The sequence below is a fragment of the Colias croceus genome, chromosome 1 (genome assembly GCF_905220415.1).
Source record: "Colias croceus chromosome 1, ilColCroc2.1".
Lineage (NCBI taxonomy): Eukaryota > Metazoa > Arthropoda > Insecta > Lepidoptera > Pieridae > Colias > Colias croceus.
The window spans coordinates 14391442-14414376 of NC_059537.1; the positions used below are offsets into that span (position 1 = coordinate 14391442).

At 32.9% G+C, this 22935-nt stretch overlaps 1 protein-coding gene across 1 annotated transcript in view; it reads right to left on the reverse strand.

The window, feature by feature from the left end:
• Positions 1-22935, reverse strand: part of LOC123693864 — a 106593-nt gene that overhangs the window by 69644 nt on the left and 14014 nt on the right. Inside the window, exon 3 of the mRNA XM_045639126.1 lies at positions 10905-10954. The gene's annotated coding sequence lies outside the window, so the exon portion shown is untranslated. The remainder of the gene's footprint in view (positions 1-10904; positions 10955-22935) is intronic.

Genomic DNA, 22935 nt, shown 5'->3' on the forward strand with positions numbered 1-22935 from the left:
TTTGTTATTGTAGCGATTTCGTTCCAAATCGATATCTGAGGATCCTTAGGATCACAAAACAGGAAACTGTTACCAAAATTGAAAAAAAGTCAACGCCATTTTGAAATTTTCTGTTATTGTACCGATTTCGTTCAAAATCGATATCTGAGGCTCCCTGGGATCGCAAAACAGGAAACTGGTACCAAAATTTTAAAAAGTCAGCGCCATTTTGAAATTCTTTGTTATTGTACCGATTTCGTTCAAAATCGATATCTGAGGATCCTTAGGATCACAAAACAGGAAACTGTTACCAAAATTGAAAAAAGACAACGTCATTATGAAATTTTCTGTTATTGTACCGATTTCGTTCAAAATCGATATCTGAGACTCCCTGGGATCACAAAATAGGAAAATGGTACCGAAATTTAAAAAATTCGGCGCCATTTTGAAATTCTTTGTTAATTGACATATTTCGTTCAAAATCGATACCTGAGGATCCTTAGGATCAAACTCAGCTCTGCTGGTTACGCTGGCAGAAAGATTCGACAGTTAACTGACATAGAAACTGCAAGAATTGTATATTTTGCTTCTTTACCAGCTGAATTTATTAAATTTTGGTACCAGTTTCCTATTTTGCGATCGTAGATCCTCAGATATCGATTTTGAAGGAAATCGGTACAACAAAGAATTTCAAAATGGCGCTGATTTTTTAAAATTTTGGTACCAGTTTCCGGTTTTGTGATCCTAGAGATCTTTAGATATCGATTTTGAACGAAATCAGCACAATAACAAAAATTTCAAAATGGCGTTGACTTTTTTTATTTTAGTAACAGTTTCCTGTTTTGTGATCCTAAGGATCCTCAGATATCGATTTTGAACGAAATCGGTACAATAACAAAAAAATCAAAATGGCGTTGACTTTTTTTAATTTCGGTACCAGTTTCCTGTTTTGCGATCCCAGGGAGCCTCAGATATCGATTTTGAACGAAATCGGTACAATAACAGAAAATTTCAAAATGGCGTTGACTTTTTTTCAATTTTGGTAACAGTTTCCTGTTTTGTGATCCTAAGGATCCTCAGATATCGATTTGGAACGAAATCGCTACAATAACAAAAAAATTCAAAATGGCGCTGACTTTTTAAAATTTTGGTACCAGTTTCCTGTTTTGCGATCCCAGGGAGCCTCAGATATCGATTTGGAACGAAATCGGTACAATAACAAAGAATTTCAAAATGGCGCTGACTTTTAAAAATTTTGGTACCAGTTTCCTGTTTTGCGATCCCAGGGAGTCTCAGATATCGATTTTGAGCGAAATCGGTACAATAACAACGAATTTCAAAATGGCGCTGGCTTTTTAAATATTGGTACCAGTTACCTGTTTTGCGATCCTAGGGATCCTTAGATATTGATTTTGAACGAAATCGGTACAATAACAAAGAATTTCAAAATGGCGCTGACTTTTAAAAATTTTGGTACCAGTTTCCTGTTTTGCGATCCCAGGGAGCCTCAGATATCGATTTTGAACGAAATCGGTACAATAACAGAAAATTTCAAAATGGCGTTGACTTTTTTTCAATTTTGGTAACAGTTTCCTGTTTTGTGATGCTAAGGATCCTCAGATATCGATTTTGAACGAAATCGGTACAATAACAAAGAATTTCAAAATGGCGCTGACTTTTTAAAATTTTGGTACCAGTTTCCTGTTTTGCGATCCCAGGGAGCCTCAGATATCGATTTTGAACGAAATCGGTACAATAACAGAAAATTTCAAAATGGCGTTGACTTTTTTTCAATTTTGGTAACAGTTTCCTGTTTTGTGATCCTAAGGATCCTCAGATATCGATTTGGAACGAAATCGCTACAATAACAAAAAAATTCAAAATGGCGCTGACTTTTTAAAATTTTGGTACCAGTTTCCTGTTTTGCGATCCCAGGGAGCCTCAGATATCGATTTTGAACGAAATCGGTACAATAACAAAGAATTTCAAAATGGCGCTGACTTTTAAAAATTTTGGTACCAGTTTCCTGTTTTGCGATCCCAGGGAGCCTCAGATATCGATTTTGAACGAAATCGGTACAATAACAAAGAATTTCAAAATGGCGCCGAATTTGGGTTAAATTTAAAAATGATGCAGGCGAAGCTGCCGGCAAACCTGTAGTATTTTTATAAGTCGACACTATATTATTACATTAATTAATAAAACATATTTTGTAAATGCACCTGCAGGTCACTCCATCAAGTCCGGAGGTAAGGTCTCAACATAACTAACAAAATGAGCCCAAACTCGGCACACCTAGCTCTAACCATCTTTTAGTTCCAGTAGCAGTCTTCGAAGTACACCTGCAGGTCATTCCATCAAGTCCGGAGGTAAGGTCTCAACATAACTAATAAAACGAGCCCAAACTCGGCACACCTAGCTCTACTCGTCTTTTAGTTCCAGTAGCAGTCTTCGAAGTACACCTGCAGGTCACTCCATCAAGTCCGGAGGTAAGGTCTCAACATAACTAACAAAACGAGCCCAAACTCGGCACACCTAGCTCTACTCGTCTATTAGTTCCAGTAGCAGTCTTCGAAGTACACATGCAGGTCACTCCATCAAGTCAGAAACTAAATATGAAATTTATAATCCCATAAGTATGAAAAACTATAAATAAAATCTTTCCTTGGTGTGCCTTGGTTGTCGGTGCAGAATGCGTCAATGATCAAGTTTATTAGGTCAAATATTTTGTATACGTACAGCGATCTTTTCGTAAACGAGGAGCTGCCTACAAGCGTCACAGCGTCTACTCACAAAGGCGTCCGAGCGCCGACTAAATTACTAAAATATTTCATTACAAATTTTTGTACAATAAATCAAGATAGTGTCAAATAAAATAACCCTTATTTCCATGCAATAAGTATCACGCGTTACAGTTAAATATGTGAAAAAATAAGATTTGATTTTAATTTTTTTCTCAGCTTATTTGTAACATTTTGATAGTTTTAGTTCCTACCTTTTTGAGTTGGACATGTCTGCTTACTTAAAATATTTTTAAATAAGTAAATTTATTTTATTAAATAATAGAAAAATGCTTCTATATTCATCACGATATTGTCAATTTTGTGTGAAGAGGCAACGGAAATTATTTTTTACAATATTATAAACCAAAATTTTCGATTAAATAATTCCTACCATTTAAAGATTAAGGAGTAATCTATCTATGGTAATTATTAGTCAAATTTGGTTTTGTATTATTTTGCCGCAAAATGCATCGAAAAACTGCTTATTTTTGTCAGATTCGTAAACGCGTCCTTAAGAAAAAACACTATTTTTAACGTTCATGATATTTTTGATGTCATTTTTGTTATTTAAACTAGTTAAAAAACAGTTTAAAAAAGTTCTGTCTTGGACGTCCGTGTGTCTGTATGTGCGGATCCTTTTTCTTGTTAACACGATAGCGACCGAAATACTTTACTAATCGAGTCTTTTTTTTTCTCTTACGCTTGAGTATGCTCAGGAATAGAACCCTTTCATTTTTCAGGGTCTGATTCGATGTGGTTTAATTGTTATTAAATAAACAAAAAAAATATCGACTTTTTTTTTTTTTTTTTTTTATAGTGTACTCAAAATTCACCATTATAAACTCGATTCTTTATACTATAAGCCAAGGTTTAAAAAAATAAGTTGGTAGTCAGTCCCTTAAACCTGCGCAGTTTCACATCTAGGTGGGGCCACAAGAAAAATAGCTCAATTATTACGGTACCGCTTTCTTTACTTTTCCAAATGTTTTATTTTATTTCATTTTTATATTTATAGTCACGTACTCTTTATAAATAATCAATTTTATTGTAAAGGATGAGATTATGAGGCGTGCACTTTTGGATTTTCCAAACTATTTCGCCATTACGTCTGAAATACTAAAATGAATTGGATGAAATTTCATATATAGATAGATGAATATAATATATATAAACGTATCGAATATACTACATACTTGGAATAAAATGTTGATTCGAGGAACGCAGTAAATTAAGTTAATTTGGTGAAGGTTACATCACTCTGAGATAAGAGAAAGTATAACATATCATTAAAACGCATCGTCTTATTTTCAATTACACATAATTTAATAATTATGTACCGTTTATTTTACGTGTGAATAAGAAAAGACAAATTGTGTTCGTTCTTGTAACTTCAATTAGTACTAAGTACATAATAAGAGAGAGGCATCAGGGAGTTAATTTAGGTTATATCATGTTATATTTAAGAACCCATTTTTTTCGTATTTCCTTATAAAATAATTTTATCTATTTTATGTGTTTATATTCAACATAAAATTAAATATATACTGATAATTTAATTGTGTAGAAAATGCTGAAACTAAAATCTAAATATTGGTAATGTGTAGTTGTTCCATACTGACCATAGGCGTTTGAAATTCCTACAATTTTCGGTTATACATAATGTATTTATGTAGGTGTGATGTTAAAACAGTTGCCTGCTTATTTAATTTAATAACTAGCAAAGTGAGGGATCATCGTGCAAAAAAGCAATATGTTGAAAAGCTGTAATTATAAACACAATTGTGAAGGTTCGACGCGTTCACTGAACAAAATAATTTAATTGAAGTGAAACTCCTTTATCGGGGTTGAAAAAAAATTGAGTGTAACATTTTTTCGTTACGCGTGACATTTTTCCGTTACGCACCATCTTTTTCTTATCCATACCACGCGTGATTCGACGTATTTCTGTAAAGTTGCATCATCTTTAGTTTCTGTGATCTGTGAGTTGCATATAGTAAATTATTTTTTTGAAAAATAAGGTCATAAAGAAGTTTCACTGCTTACGTGTGTAGGTACTAGTACACGCACAAAGTTATTTTTTTAATGTGATACCTAGTGTTTAGTCGCGGTGCTGCTCGCGAAAACATATTTGATGATAACAATTTCGTATGACCTTTTTTTGACGATTACAGTAAAATAATTATGAAGAAAACAATAATAAGCAACTCCGTCTTACTGTGCTGAAGGGTCCGCGTGCATTTTGATACAAATATTTTGTTTTATTTAAGTAAACCTTCATACTTTATACCTCTATAATTTTTAACCGACTTCAAAAAAAAAGGAGGAGGTTATCAATTCGGCCGGTATATTTTTTTTTTTATGTATGTACACCGATTACTCCGAGGTTTGTTGTTTTTAACGCAGTTATCACTTGTAATACAAATAGTTTTGAATGTATCAAAATTAAAAGTGGTTCAAATCTCAAACCGTGGCATCGATCCCAAAAAAACATTATCTGTCTGTGGCCCATTGAACCGCTGTCTATGACAATGAAAATACACGATTATTAATATTTAATTAAAGCCTGTGCTATATCAGCTAGAGCCAATACAATAGCTATTGAATGGTTCACTGGTGTTATTGAAACGTGTGATAGTTATTATGTAAGGAATTGTATACAATTTTAACCCATTATTTAGTGATTCAATTTCCTTCTTAGTGTAGATGACGTAGGTGTTAAACAAAAGGGAGGTTCTAAATTTGACTCACATAACGGTGTAAAATAGTAAAGTATCTATGTTAAATACAACAATTGAAATTAATACCTTTCTATTAGAAGTTAAACATTTATAAAATCATCACTTTAATGTTGGAGCTTGAGATGGAAAAGCTACGGAAAACATATGTTACGATATTATACCGAAAAAAAACTTAAGATGAATGGCTGGGATGTACTACATGTGATAGACATTCCTTAGAATGTCTATCACATGTAGTACCTACATTCTAAGGAATGTCTATCACATGTAGTACACGAATCCAAAACAATAGGCAAACAAAATATAGCAAAATAATAAAAACGTGACGCGCACGAGGCAGCGTGTGGTCCACATTTCGCTAGCGGCCACCATGGCTATCTCTCATCTGCATTGTTTGCTGGACGCTCTAATAGCCAGCAGTATTGACATGTAATTAGATAGCGGCCGGTGGCACATCCGCGATACTATGCTGTTTTTTGTCTTAAGAGAATGAGCGGTCCAGAGATGGTCTGTCGGCTTTTAAGGTATTAGGATATTAGGGAATAGAAAGGGTAGTACAAACAGGGTATATTATGTAAGAGAGACAAATAAATGGATTACATTATTGATACTACTCGTCTTGGAGATTTTCGTAGTTGTGACACAACTACCGGACTATAAGCATGTTGAAAAGCTGTAATTACAAATTACAAAAAGAAAGGCTAATCCTTTTAAAAACTATAGATAATTCTGACATTAATCCATTTAGAAGTTGTTCGGAATTTAATGAATCGAATAGAATCTGGGACTTGGATGGTCCCGGAAAATAACATAACACTGCCATAATATTTCTACCATCAGCTAACAAAATTCGTTACAATAGCTATTTCTCATTGATAGATACGTTTTAAAACAATATAAATCGTACAAAAACTAATCAAGTAATTCCACTCTAAGGCAAGTTAGGAACGCATTGTATAGCTGCGCCCGCGGCGTTGCTTGCCCATTGTTCTAAGGGACCATTGTTACCGCTTCTAATGGTACATTGAATATTATGCAATTGTGTTTCTGATGCGCAAACTGAATAGAGCCGATGAAATATTTTAGAGCGAAAAGCCTTGGGTTCGCTGCCTGTAATGAAGATAGTGGGGAATTAAAAATTCTAACACTTTATAGTTTTGTGGTATTGTGGAACATCATGTCCAATGTCAATAAAATCTTGATCCCGAGATATTTTACATCATAAGTTTAGTTTCAGCATTTAGTTTAAACACTTATTTGTCGGATTATTTCATTTACAAAATTACAAATAACTTATTTACAAAATTCTCAATTTTCTGAAAACACGGAAAATGCAACACAATTTATCCGTATTTCCACGCTCAACATTAAAAATAAGATCTAAAACCTGATCAAGTCCGGCACGCTTGTGACACCGTCCCCATTGCCCATACGCAGCGCTGTGCGAGCCGGGCGTTCTTTGCTAACCTTTTTAATTACTCGTCGATAGATAGAGATTTTATTTTATTTATTGCTAGATTTTTTTAGTGTTTTGTAAGAATTGGTAACGTGAAGGTAAATTCGATCACACAAATCAAAAATTCGAGAAATCCACATTGCAAAAGTAACAATGTTTAAAAATTTGACATCGATTTAAATTTTAATAATTTATACTAAAAATGACAGAAAAATCCATATTTTATCCATTACCTTCAGGAAAATTATTTCATTACTTCATCAAAATTGAAAAAAAATCATCGTTATATGTATCAATTTGGGAATTGGCAAAGAGACTTGATGATAAGCGGGAAAGAGTTCCAGTAACGTTAACATGTTTTCTTAGTTTTCTTTCACTACCCTCAAACCATAATTATAGTACATATTTTATTAAAAATAATTAGGTACTTAATAAAAATTCTATCCCTACTTTCCCACGGAACGTCGCTAGTCTTCCCATGGACACTAGAAATGATCAAAAAAAGTGTAGTCCAGATAAAATATAGATCGTTAAAGTCGATACAGTTTGAATGCACAGATGGCTCTGTTTTGTATTTTTTTACATGTTCGTGGCTTGTGCTATCTCGCGATCTGACGACTGATTGGATAGTCGGAATATCTAATGCGCTAGGCTGCAAGTCATGAGTGGATGCTCTAGGTTTTGCGGTAACTTTGTGATCTAAAGGGTTACTACGTGGAGTGACAACAGAAAATTTTGGATTTCCTTGTCATATCATTCTCAGTCACTCATTAGATGTCGTATGACACAATTTACTAATTTATTTGAAGATTTTACCTGCACTTTGTACCGACATCATAAAAGAGGAATTGAGAACATTTGATTGATTTTTTTTTGGCCTTATTTGTTGAATGGTTTTTCCAATTAAATTTTTGTTTAGTTCTGTATATTTTAATGTGGCTCAGTTTTATGTTAAAAATAATTATGTAAAAATAGAATAATGAAATCTAGACGTTTCTTAGTAGACTAATTCTCATTATTTATCTGTCCATTGCGCTGTTTTCTCAAGCACTTATTCAAAACTGATATCTCCAAAGAATACTCGTATAAATCGCGCATCGCTGCTACTTGCGCCGCAGTTGCGCACGCGCAGCAATCTGCGACAGACGTCTGTAATTGATCAGCACACCTGTCGGTGGCCGACCCACTCCATCTTGTCTCTTAATGCCGCTTAACCCGTGTTATCTTGTTCACTTTGGTAGAGTATAACGGATGAATGAAATAAGTAAAAGTATTAACTAGTCGAACATATTATTGTAACATTTTTTTTTTATTTGCGGCATACCGCATACTTGCGTAGAGGAAAATTCTTGGATATTTTATTTGCTGAAAGGAAATTGCTTGTACAGACTTCAATTTACAGTCAGTAACGTCCATATTGAGATGATGAAAGTTTTAGTTTTGGAGACAGACTTGTTAAAAAAAGCACCTTACCCAATTTTTCGCGGAATTATTTTCTGAAGCGACGATAAATTACGTAGGTATTAGGTATTATGAGTTACGACGATTAAAAAGCGTTTTAGAAATAAGTCTTAAATAAATACTAGGGATGTAACGATACCGATACCGATACCGATATATCGGCCGATATAATCGGCAAGCCGATATATCGGTATCGCCGATAATAAAACAACCGATACCGATATCAAACAATTCAAAAAACCGCGCCCAATGAACAATGCGGGAGGCCGCCCGCGCGTGCGCACTTTGTTTTCTGAAAAAACTCTACCAATAGTAAACTTTTATTAGATACTGATTGTATGTGTATTACTTAAAGTTTAACTGACTTTGTAAAATAAATAGTTTTGTTGTTTTTTGATTTGGCATTTTTATTTAAAAGAATACGATTAACAGTTGAGTCTCTGTTAAATGTTGGAAACTTTTTATGCATAATTCACTATTTATTTTTCTACCAAGCCATCGATATCGGTATCGGTATCGGTATCTCCGATACATGACAACAAATATCGGTATCGGTATCGTATCGGCAAAATCATGTATCGTTACATCCCTAATAAATACGTAACATATATAACAAAAAACCTGGTAATGCTATCCTCACACGACTTGACCAATAGTAGGGATTGAAGCGACAGCCGCTGGCGCAATAGTTACGAGCCATTTACTACGTTATTACCAACAAAGGTGACAAAGACTCACATATTAGTTTAAATTACTTTAAGTATAATCCACTTAAACGAAAAAGTTAATCGCATTATCATTTCAATAAATCACACATGAAAATTAAGCTTCCATAAGCGTTTAACTATACTTAAATCGTATAGTAAAATAAATCATTCTTTTACCAACGAATTTCTGTTAATCTGACTTCGTTATTAATTTATTCAATGCCCCATAAGGCTGTATTTCAAGTTAAATGGCGTGAAAGGGAACTTATGGTAGCTGATTAATGTTTTCCATTCGATTACGACATGATACGGAATGTGTAGTCAATATGGCCGGCAGACGGTACGCCTACCGAAATTATACGTTTTTTGACATGCAGGTTGGTGATATTTATGTGTTTGCGTTATTGGTCATTGTGGGGTTTAAGCTGATTTATTTAAGCTCTTTCAGATACCTTAATATAACTATCTGCCAATGAAGTTACCAGTAGTAAAATTTCTACGTCCTACAAAGGTCCTACAGTGGTCCTACACGATTCGTAGGTATTTGAAATGTTCAATGAAAAAGTATAATTAAATTAAAGTAATACAAAATTATACTTTTAAGTATGTAATTCGATCAAATTAGCGGAGTCCCTACTCCCTACTTATTGGGTGGAGCCATTAATTAGGAGAAGAAGAAGTAATTGATACTTATTTTATTATTTTCTTCATGTAGGTTTTTTAATTATTATTTCTACTCTCTCAATCGAGCCTGGTACCTAATTCTTGTTAACGAATATACCCATTAATTAAAGTCCCTTACCAAAGTTACACATAACAATTATTTGTCAACATACCTAGGTATCAGTTCTATCTAGTCTTCCCACGAGTTGTAAATTATGTAATTTAGGTCGATACCACAGACAAGACACTAATTGTTTTGCACAGATAAAAACAGAGTTGCTACTCCGTGCTCAAAGTTTGCGTAACGCTTAAGGTGGTGATCGAATAAGTCACATATGGTATAATATTGAAAAATATTGGTAGTGCAAATAAGAAGAACAACATGGGTTGAAATGGACCCTTCATGGAGGAAATATTCGAAGACAAAATAGTTTTTTTGCAAGAAAAAAAAAGCAAACTTTCAATGATTTTGTGCTTTTAAGTACCTATCACCCTAGACACATATCATCATATCCATAATGGGTTTCGTAAGAAACTTATTGATTATTAAACCAATTCGTAAAATAACATAAACCATTACTATAAAGCCATTCTAACTGCTTCAAATTTGTGTCAATGCGAATTATCCATATCATAAGTAAATAGTAAACACAGCACATGCATCCAAGTCGATCATCACCTTAATATTTGCACAAGAAATGAGTAATTTATGATCTGTAACGCGTTTGCGACACGTGTTCTCAGAATATAGTGGACTAAATGTTTACAAAAACAATGGAAAGCGCTTGTCAAATTACACTGACATGTGGTCAGTCACGAAGGCTTTTAGAGCCATTTAGAGCTAAATCCACAGATAAAAAATATTATATGACAGCTTTTCTAATATGTATGTGAATATATTATGTATTATTTAATCTGTGGAATGATGAAATAAGAGGTTCCAAAGCTTAACATCGTAACAATGCAAGTGTGATGAAGAACTAAAATTTAGACAATAAAAACGCGAGTCAAAAATATTTACCACTTACTTTTAAAGGTATTTTTAAAATGTGTATATTCTCTACATGTAATATGTAGCGCATGAAATTGAAATTTTGATTTTTGACAAAATTATTACCTTTTTAAAATATACGGTCGGATCACAAAGGCCTCGCTTCCAGGTTTTTTCTGTAAAGAAAAAAAAAAGAAAGTTAGAATTATCTTTAAAAAAACACACATGTCTAAGTTTTTATCTAAATAGATTCTACAAAAACACGTACCTACTAAATTAATTACAGATCTGCAATTTCGACTTGAGGTTTATAAATGTGAAAAATGAAAACGATCTTTTCCATAATAAACATTGAATCGAGTACACGAAAGCCGAAACACCTACCAAGTTTACCTTCCTCATATCTAGTGTTAAATCGAACGCAGGAAAACAATAAAACTACCAAACATAACATCATCAAAACCTGGTCAATGTACGTGGTAATTACAGTAACAGGTGGACCCGCCCGGGGCATTTTTACTTTCCAAGTTACCCAATATAATACTTATTATGACGAAATCTTACCTTTCATTAAGTATGAGGAAAATTGTTCAATTCAGAGGAAAAATTTAAATTTTATATGAAAGAAAGGTAACGGTACAGATAATATTAAACTAGTAACGGTGATCTTTATAAATTAATTTAATATAAATATAGTAAAAATTAATAAGTGAGGCCGTATTATACGCGAACTGAGCACATTAAACATTTTTCATAATAAAATTTAATTTAAGATTCAATGGTTATCTATTTCAAACTATAAACATCTAAGTTATATAAGTAATTTTAATATTATATGCCCTTAGAAATTATTATCCTAAACAAATGAACCCCAGTTCTTAGATATTATCATTTATATGGCTTTCATTAACGGTAACGTTAGTATAATACGCCACATAAGAGATCTTATAAAATCAAAGATATTAAATTAGATTTAATTACCCGATTGAAATTAATAAAATTAACACAAACTTTCTGAATTGGAAAGCAAATACCATGTAAAAGCTGATTAATAAACATTCCCGCGCAGACGCAGCGCCGTCACATGTATACGGTCAGCAAAATGAAGTGAGTAATTTTATGTACGGTCAGCAGAATTAATAAATAAATTTTCATTGATTTATGTTAAGAATTATTCTATTAATTTTATACTCAAAAATATTGAAATTAAAATATTTTGAGGATGTAAAAAATATACCTATACAAATCCTAATAACTAAGTACCCACGAAAGAAATTTAAGCTAACTAGTGTTGTTTCAAAAAGCATACTTGTAAAAAATCAATTATATGCTTGCTTATGTATTTATGCTTGAATATAATAATTACGTGTATAAAGGAACAACTTTTAGAAGGACACAAATTAATATTCTTATAAAAAATCATGAATTCATAAAAGGTTCCGACATACAGACTGCATATAAGTCGGAATGTTTATAGTGTGTGGTCAAACCAGCGATCGAAAGTGAAACTGTGTGACGTAGATCGGTCAGTGACCCGCGATAAGAGATAACGTGTTACCTGAGGTCATTCGTTCTAAACTTATTTGGATTAGGAAAAGTTCTAATAGTTATTCTGTTTGTAAAACGATAGTGTTGGATGGAATTAAAGTTATCTTGTCGAAAACCTAAGATCTAAAATATTTTAATGGACGTCTTCTAGGTTTTCTACACAGGACACAAATTTTCATCACTACATATAGTATAAAACAAAGTCGCTTTCTCTGTCCCTATGTCCCTTTGTATGCTTAAATCTTTAAAACTACGCAACGGATTTTGACGCGGTTTTTTTAATAGATGGAGTGGTTCAATAGGGAGGTTTTAGTATATAGTTTATTAGGTTTGAGACAAAGCGGGCGAAGCCGCGGGCGATGAGCTAGTATTGTATAAAATTTATTGTTATCTATCCATCATAAGTGTGCACGGTACAGTTTCAATAAAATCTGTCCGTTTCAAGTGAGTCAAAATCGAGTCTAAGGTTACATACAAACTTACAGGTACAGGTAAAGTTAATAAAAGCGTGTTTAAAATAAAATATCCAAATGAAATCGATATGTACATATACATATATATCACATGTCCGTCCGTGGGCAGCGGCCTAGAATTCAAACTATGATCGCATAATTACGTAGTTTCGAATAAAATATGGCAACATTGCAAATCTGTCAATGAAGGTCTACTTGGAATTAATTTATCACAAAATGGGCATTAGAAGGGAAATATTTTTAGGTGCGGCAATAAGGGTCGAATACGGCAATGAGCTGAAATTTGCAGATAATCTTTAAAGTAGCTTTTGACCACGACTTCGCTCACGTTGACAAAGCATTTATTTATGAACTCGTCGGAAGTTGGTAAATGCTTGGCAATATTATGGTGATTGCAATAATATTGGCCCATTTTCACGCAAAAACAAGTTTGACATGAAAACGTTATTATATCGTTATTCGATAACGAACCGTAACGATAACCGTTATTGGAGATAGCAGTTAATTTAACGATTGTTAACTCATTGTAGCCATCAGTTACGTATTCGAATCATGTAACGTGTGATCTTTTTTGCACGTATGAGATAGGAATAAAATACCTATACATACATGTACCAACGTTTTTAGATATAATTTAAATATAGAGTTTGTTCACATTATAATTCGAGCAATATTGTATGTTCAATTTAAAATATTATAATTGATCAAGAAATAAAACGAAACATTTATAAGTAGTTAGAAAGAAAACAATAACCAAATCGCGATTTAAATCAAATTCCTTCAAACAAATCCACTAACCACAAAAAAACAGTAGTTATAACTAGAAATAGATTCATTCACGAAGTATCGATGCATTAAATCGATTACTCAACCTTTCATAGCCCATCGGCTCTGAGGCCGACACGCATCCTTGGCTCACCAGCCTCCGGCTATAGTTGAGGTCAAATAACTAACTTATAAAAATATTTGGAATATTAACAATATGGTTATATTTTTAGGTGATTTACAATTTATTGTGGTGTTTATGAAAATTGTAAACCACCGTAAAAAAATAAAAACCAACACTATGTGCTATCAAAATTATTAATGTCAATTATATTTACCTAATTATTACAATCAAGACGATATTATTATACTGTAAATGTGTTTGGTTTTGTTTTCTAAACCGACAGAAGTCTGTCCACACTAATTGTTTACATTGTAACAAGTTAACAATAAACATTTATCTCAGCAGTGGTGGTCTGAACAATGTGCGTATGAATTAATTTTTTTGACGTGACAACGTCTTATAATTCGATAAAGCCGGCTGCACGCACGAAAAAACATGACTCATGCGGCGTTACCTCGCTCTGACTCATCTGAGGCGTTCCATGTAAGGCTTGAAGTGCGAGCGAGAGCGCGGAACGAGCGACAAAGAAGCACAATCGGACGTTGTCACGTTCAACTATCGTCAGTAAACCGACTTTACAGACAACCAATATTTATTTAATTTTTGCATGCTCTAGTCTCGAACCCTCGACCTTTCTATGTAAGTGTAGTCTTATCATGTAGCCACAGTTCAGATTAATGTTTAACTATTTAGCATAGTATTATCTCTAGTTTAGCATACATCTGTTACAATGTAAACAAGGGCCTGTAAGGGCAGGACCGGCTAGCCGCTAATCGTAGCTTTCTCAATCACTTTCACAGTTTCATATTATTTAACGTATGGGTGTTACTAAACGTTAAAAGTAAAAGTTGGTATCGATAGGCGGCTCTATAGATATAAAATTACACTGAGGTACCGGTATTTCATAATACTTGCTAATATTATAGAGTTTGTTTGTTTGTTTTAACGCGCTTATCTCGGGAACTACTGGTTCGATTTGCAACTCTTTCGGTGTTAGATAGCCCATTTATCGAGTAAGGTTATAGGCTATATATCATCTCGCTAAGACCATCAGGAACGGAGCACTGCGAGTACAACCGCGGAGCACAGCTAGTATTTTATACGTCACTTCATATGTTTACCAAAATAACATTTTCAGAGTGCCGTAATGGCGTAAATAGTTATTTTTATGAAGAGTACAAAAAAAATAATCCCGCATTATCTGGGATTATCTATGAAATTCAATCCCTCCACACCTTTACGTGAAGGAATAACAAACATATGCGAAAAAATATACATACATAAACATAATATATGCATAGCGTGATACATCTACGTTTTACCTTACAACTCAATTTACGCTGTATTTGAGGAAATAATCAAAGAATCGATAAATATGTTTGTTCAGGCATCGGTACACTTTGTACCTCTTCAAACATTCTTTGGCTTGACCAAACATACACGAGGTCAATATTATCGAACTTCAATATTGATTTATTTTATTATAAGGGATATGCTTTAAGGTTACTGTACACTAACGCCCATATCTTTGTCCGTGTTACAATACATTTCTCCAAGATAAAAGCCATTTAATTATTTTTTTAATATGAAGAAAAAGTTCCTAATCAAACAAGTGGAGATATTTCGGAATTTAATAATTTATGTTTATAAGTTTTGTTAAAAACGTTAGATACTTTTACATCATTTTATAACTATATATACGACAATATTATTCATTTGTGAACTTTAGTGCATTTACGTAAGTAGTTAATAATTTAATATACCACAATACGGTCCTTAAAGCTCGAACAACAACTACACTTACCAATAGAATCATTAAGGACGCTATAACGTATTTTTACAAAAACACGCTGTTTTTCGGTACCATTTTAACTTAAAGCAATTACACGTGAGAACATAGTAATATCTTAATTTAAAGATAATATATTCAGCTCTACGTTCATCTTATAAAAATTGTACGACGTCATACAAAATTGTCGCTGAAATACGTTTTTTCCATCACAATAAACGCATAAAATGCAAAAAAATGGGGTCTAAACCGGTACCATTTTAGGAAAATTAAGAGCCTAATCTATCTTCTTAACTATATCTTATTGAGGGATATATAGTCCTTTATATATGGTGTAATTTTTATGAATCTAAATCAAAATTTTATTTCAATAATGAGCTAAATTAAAAATACTTGTCGATTTCTTCATACATTTTGTTCTCGCGGTTCGTCAGACCGCGCTCAGAAGCGCTCTTGGAAGGACGGGTGTATCGCTCCTCGTGCCAAAAATAAAAACGAAATAAAAAAGATTATTGTGCGTGCACTGTCTTTTTCGTGATTTGAAATATTTGATACTTTTTATGAGTAAACTGTATAAGTTTCATATTCCAATTATTTGTAATTTAAAATTATGTTTTTAAAATTACCTTGCCTGAGATCCTCTTTTTTATGGGTTGTTGAATAGATAGGGTGGGGTAAAACAATTCAAGATGGCGTCGATGAAAATTTGGCTTTTTTTCGTGATGGGTGTCATTTTCATAGTTTTTGGGGTAGCTATTACCGAATATGAGGTCAAAACTGAAATCCAAGATGGCGCCGACGAAAATTTTACATCTTTTCGTCATGGGTGTCATTTTCATGGTTTTTGGGGTAGCTATTAACGAATATGAGGTCAAAACTATAATCCAAGATGGCGCCGACAAAAATTTTACAACTTTTCGTCATGGGTGTCATTTTCATGGTTTTTGGGGTAGCTATTAACCAATATGAGGTCAAAACTGAAATCCAAGATGGCGCCGACGAAAATTTTACATCTTTTCGTCATGGGTGTCATTTTCATGGTTTTTGGGGTAGCTATTAACGAATATGAGGTCAAAACTATAATCCAAGATGGCGCCGACAAAAATTTTACATCTTTTCGTCATGGGTGTCATTTTCATGGTTTTTGGGGTAGCTATTAACCGATATGAGGTCAAAACTGAAATCCAAGATGGCGCCGACGAAAATTTTACATCTTTTCGTCATGGGTGTCATTTTCATGGTTTTTGGGGTAGCTATTATCGAATATGAGGTCAAAACTATAATCCAAGATGGCGCCGACGAAAAATTTGACATCTTTTCATCATGGGTGTCATTTTCATGGTTTTTGGGGTAGCTATTAACGAATATGAGGTCAAAACTAAAATCCAAGATGGTCGTCGAATTTCAAGATCGCGTCATGGTAATACTGTCGCGTTATGGAGCAAGGCGGCGATTTTGGTATCTATGAATCTCGCCAAAGAAGTTTCACTCCTGACACGTTTTCTCGGCACACACGTTCTTTTTTATTTTATTCTCTTCGTTTAAATGTTTTAGATAAACTTTATTTTAAATAAAGTTTAGCGAATATATTTAAAGAATATATTTAAAGTTACTAATATCTGTCAGAATATTAACATGATTGCCACAGAGTTGCGTTTTATATTAAATTTCTAAATATGCATTTCAATGTTCTTTAAAATTGTTTTTTTTAAGACTTTCTACAAAACTGTGGTTGTTAACGTTTTTGTTATTTTATTTAAGTTTACTTTAAAGGAGTAAGAAAAATATACCTAATTATCGACGGTTACATTGGGGATTTGGTAATAGCTGTCTCAAAAACCTTGAAAATGACACCCATGCCGAAAAGATGTAAAGTTTCGTCGACACCATCTTGGATTTTAGTTTTGACCTCATATTGGTTAATAGATACCCCAAAAACCATGAAAATGACACCCATGATGAAAATATGTAAAATTTTCGTCGGCGCCATCTTGGATTTTAGTTTTGACCTCATATTCGTTAATAGCTACCCCAATAACCATGAAAATGACACCCGTGACGAAATGATGTAAAATTTTCGTCGGCGCCATCTTCGATTTTAGTTTTGACCTCATATTGGTTAATAGCTACCCCAAAAACCATGAAAATGACACCCATGTCGAAAAGATGTAAAATTTTCGTCGGCGCCATCTTGGATTTTAGTTTTGACCTCATATTCGTTAATAGCTACCCCAATAACCATGAAAATGACACCCATGAAGAAAATATATAAAATTTTTGTCGGCGCCATCTTGGATTTTAGTTTTGACCTCATATTGGTTAATAGCTACCCCAAAAACCATGAAAATGACACCCGTGACGAAATGATGTCAAATTGTCGTCGGCGCCATTTTGGATTTTAGATTTGACCTCATATTGATTAATACTTATTTAATAGCTACTCCAACTCCTTGAAAATGACACCCATGACGAAAAGATTTCAAATTTTCGTCGGTGCCATCTTGGATTTTAGTTTTGACCTCATATTGGTTAATACTTAATAGCTACCCCAAAAACCACCCACATTTGCAAATGTGTTTGCTACTTAGGAAAAGTTCATATTTAAAGATATAGGTAATGTGAATGTGTGGTAACGAATTTAATTTATTTCATTCCGACTGTTTCTCGGAATAACATACATTTACTAAGAATTGCTTACAATGCCGGGTTTAATATATTGCCGGTAACATATAATATTATGTATGATAATAATTCTTAAAAAAGTATTTTATACATTTCTTAAAAAGCTTCGATATTGTATACAATAATACAATTCATATTCAAAATATTGTTGTAAAATAGTCACACTTTTTTAAGTTGGTTGAATACACTAAAATACTTATATGGATCGTACCTACTAATAATAGTAACAAAATGAATTTTTAAAGTTCCCAGTAATCTTCTGGAATCAATTTCAATAAAAATATAAAAAAAAATAATATCAAGTATGAAGATGGTCTATAAAATGGAATGCGCTATGTTTACGTGAGCGCGATGTTCCCGCGAACCACGTGGCGACGTTAGATACCTAAATTTGAGTAACGCAGATTTGTGACAGCGTCCTTAACCGAAATCAATCGCTTAATCTCAATTACAATTCAATTTCCACTAAAACTTATCCTTGAAACACATTTTCAACTCAACAAGGTTCCGTATAACTGACCATTCATTACGTAGGGTTCAGTCGTGAAAGGTCTGGACCTTAGCATTTAAACTACAAGACCGTAAACAAATGCTGCTACACCTAATTGTAACAAAATAACATGCACAGAAGCTTATCTTCTGTTATCTATATGGCTATAGAAGTCGAAAGGTATGGTCAAAATGAATTTTCTTCTCTTCTCTTTTACTCGTTGAGTATTGCGGAATATTATCTTCTTACTTCGATCCCATCGAAATTTATCAGTCTAATCGTAACTAGGTGTGACAAATATTTAAAAAAATATTTACAAAAAAGATATCAATATAAAAAATTAGACATCTTCAATTGGTGTCTACAATTTTTTTAAAAGCTGAATTTCACAAACTACTTGTAACTTTCACTTGCGGACAGCTGATGTTATACTGAGAACGTTATAGAAAAGTTCAAAATATTAATTTAATTTAACTTCGATGAATACGTACCTACCTACGTAGGTATCATCTACACTTCTCACCAGCTTTGCCTGCGCGCGTAGACCCGGACAAAATAAACTAATTAAGTTATTAAAGCCTGTGCTACTATATTTTTAAGGTTTAATTGAATGATTACTATAAAAAAAAAACATTCACATACACATTGAAATCCATTTATAGGCAACCGTGAAACAGGCGGGAAAAAATGACACCTATCTCACTCAATCATAAATCGAACTAGGAAGAACCGCGCTTTTTCAACCTGTCATCCGACGACAGATTAAAAATCCCACGGTTAAATATGGCGGATCGATAGAAAGTGAATATTATGCTAATAGAACCTCTTCGGAAAGGCAGATATTACAAAATACTTTCCCTTTTACGTACGAAGCTTTAATTAATAGATTTTAATGTTTTGACCATTATCAACGCAATAAAAATTATGATTAGAGTCATTTATTTTAGCTATAATGATTTACATAACACTTAAGTAACTTGATACTAATTAATTATTGTCATGCTCTGTGAACCAGAAAACAAGAAAGGACTTATATGCTAATATGAACGTTATGTAAAATTTTAAATTTGTGATAGGACAATACTTTTGTAAGATTATTAAATTATTTTATATTGAGATTAGACATCTAACATTTCCATAAAAGTTTAATTCACTTTTAGGAATTTTCAGTCAGAATTAGGAAACACATTAAAAAAAAAGTTTAACTCTTCATCTACCTATGACGTATCTTCTAGCTGTCAATGTCACTGACCATTACACCAATCGGTAGTCAGTATTCAAATGACCATAAAGAAATAGAATAATGTGTCGCCATTAAAACAAACTTAATTCTTTTTCTTCAACACTTTCCCACGAATTGTATTATTTTGTAAGCTAGTTTTATTCCCCGACTTTGTTTGCTCAGAATCGAAGTAGCAACGTGGAAATTTTGTAAGAAAAGTTGGATCAAAATTTGAAAATATTGTGTCTATCAGGTATTATTTATTATTACCTAATATTTCCAGAAATGTACACCCAATTTTAAGGCGCAATTTCCGCCAAACAGTGCTTTGAATAAAATTAATAAGAAGGACAAAACTATAATTTTAACGTAGGCGTCAATTATGGTGTGGTGCAACTTTTTAATACAATATGACTTTATTCTTAAATATTTCAATATTGTTAGTCTACAAGGTAACGTTAATATTTGACACAAAAATGAAGATAAAAAATTACATTTTTGAATATTATAAGTTACTTATATTAAATATAGCAGTTTGAAGACTATATTGTATTTTAAGCACAACGAGATCATTTAATTATGACAATTCCGAGTTAAGTCATATTCAGTATTCACATGGGAGTGTTTTAATTATAATAAGCACGTATCTTAATAAAAAAAATGTACAATATATAAAGGATTTTACGCAATTGACACTTAATTATAAATCTTGCACCTTAACAAAAACGTACACCCAGGTTTTATTTTTTATAGCAACAAGTTTAATCTAGACCGTATATGGTTCGAACCTCTGATGGATTATTTGTTAGAATTTGACCCACAAAGCCTTATATGTCGATGCGTAAGGGCATCTGACATTCTATTTGAAAATATACCTTGTTAACTTTGAAGATATAATTAAAGATTTAACGAATGTGGTGTTTATCTGTAGTACTGTATATAATCTTATGTAAGTTTATATCTTGGTATGAAAAATACAATTTTAATATTGAAAAACATTGGTACAATAAATGGAAATAAATAGAATGCATTATTTACTTTCAACTGCAATAAATTACTTAGCACTACTTTACGAAATTGTTAGGATCATTCATAAGTTGTACGTATTGGCATACATCGTAAATTTTAATGTAACTAGCTTTTCACCTGCATCTTGTTTAAACTTCACGCTCGTCTTGTTTTAAAAATTTAACAAACTTTCATCTTGAAACACTTTATCTATTAAAAAAACCCGCATCGCAATCCGTTGCGTAGTTATTAAGACCCTACAAAGGGACAGACAGAAAGAAGTGACCAAAACTGTGACTTTAACACATTTGACCAACTACTTAACGAGCAATGCCACGTGCTACAACTAGTTGAACAACACAATAGTTGGAATCGATCACATATTTACATAAGAAGCGGCGACGCAGCCGCGCGAGACGACGCGCTCCATTTACACCGAGATGCTAGCACTAAATAACATTTCATTTCATATGTACCGTCTCAATCTTAATAGATATAGATACTTTAATAATATCTGTGTTATCTCTCATTTTATCATCATCCATTGAAAAAAACATTAGGACTTCAATTCATTTCAACTAGATCTGTCCAGATCCAGATCATATGTGATTATGAAAACATATTAATACACACATGACCAGCAACAGTGTTGCCTTCCAAAAAACATTGTTTCAATAACATCTTCATGATAACAAAAAAGGCAATTTAATATAATTCAGCCATCAACATCAATTAGATGCCAAACTATTAAAAACTATATCAAATTCATTCACGTTGCGTGAACCGGACGAAATGGCGAGTCCGTGGGAATGGTCTACATCGAGGCATGGGCGCAGGATAATCAGAGATTGCCACCGAGTGCCTACGCGTACCAACCATGTCCATTACACATAGAAAAACAACAAACTTTTCTTTATTTAAGTTGCCAGTACTTAAGTGGTATAGACAAGCTCATCTCGAGTCTTGACCATCTTGACTGGACGTTCAGCGCGTAATTTGAAATTAGAATGTGATGGCGCGGCGCTATCGCCATTGTTTAATGTACTAAAAAAACATTTTTGTTACGATGTAAGAAAAACAAAACATAAACATTTTAAGTTACTATTTACAGATTACAAATTATAAAATTGTTGTAAAGTCAACAGCAGTTATCTTACGAATAACAGCTATGAATATTTCCTTGATAATAGCGTAGGTAAACTATTCGCGTTTTTTCTGTTTCCCGCTAAATCGCACGTCAAAGCGGGAGAATTAAAAATATATTAGACGCTTTATGACCGTCCACACTCCAGTGTTAAGATTGTGTGGTCTAAATAACCATTACACAGTAAAAACCACAGACCAATGGTCTGTAATCATTGGCTTAGATGCTCTATGAAGTATAATGTCTTTTTGTTACCAGATCGCCATAATAGTGCCTGGAAAGTGGGTGATCTTGACAATCGTAATAAATACTTCATGACTTTTGCTGTATCGACACTCTTCAATATAAATACGTAAATCAGTACAGCAAACTTGTGCAACTGTGGTAAAGAATAAAATATGATACATGATGTTCATATTTTTAGTTAGCAATTGCTATTAGCTTATTTAACATTTTTACTTAATATATACATAGTAGAAGATTATAACAGTAGGTACAGTACGTGATGTTAATTAAAACTAGAATGCAGAAGATCAATTTATTTCATAATCATTTTAAGGTGTTCTTAGACAGAGTGATTTAAGTAATCAAATATTAAATTTTTAATGTAATGGTTATCAAAATAACTCATAATAACATTTGATACGCAATGTATGATTTCGTGAGAAGTTTCATAACTTAAACGTATTGCTAATTTAAAACTTTTGCAATCGATTTATTGAAAATTATAAAAACTTTGCTTTTTTTCTTTGAAGTCGACTTCAAGTTATGCGTAAGACAGAACACTTATTAAAATCACCAATGTAAAATTGTACTAGAGCGGCCAGACTAATAAATGACAATGAAAAATATTTCCTATAGCAGACTCCGTGTTGGAATTTTTAACACGGTGCCATGTTATTAAATATAAAC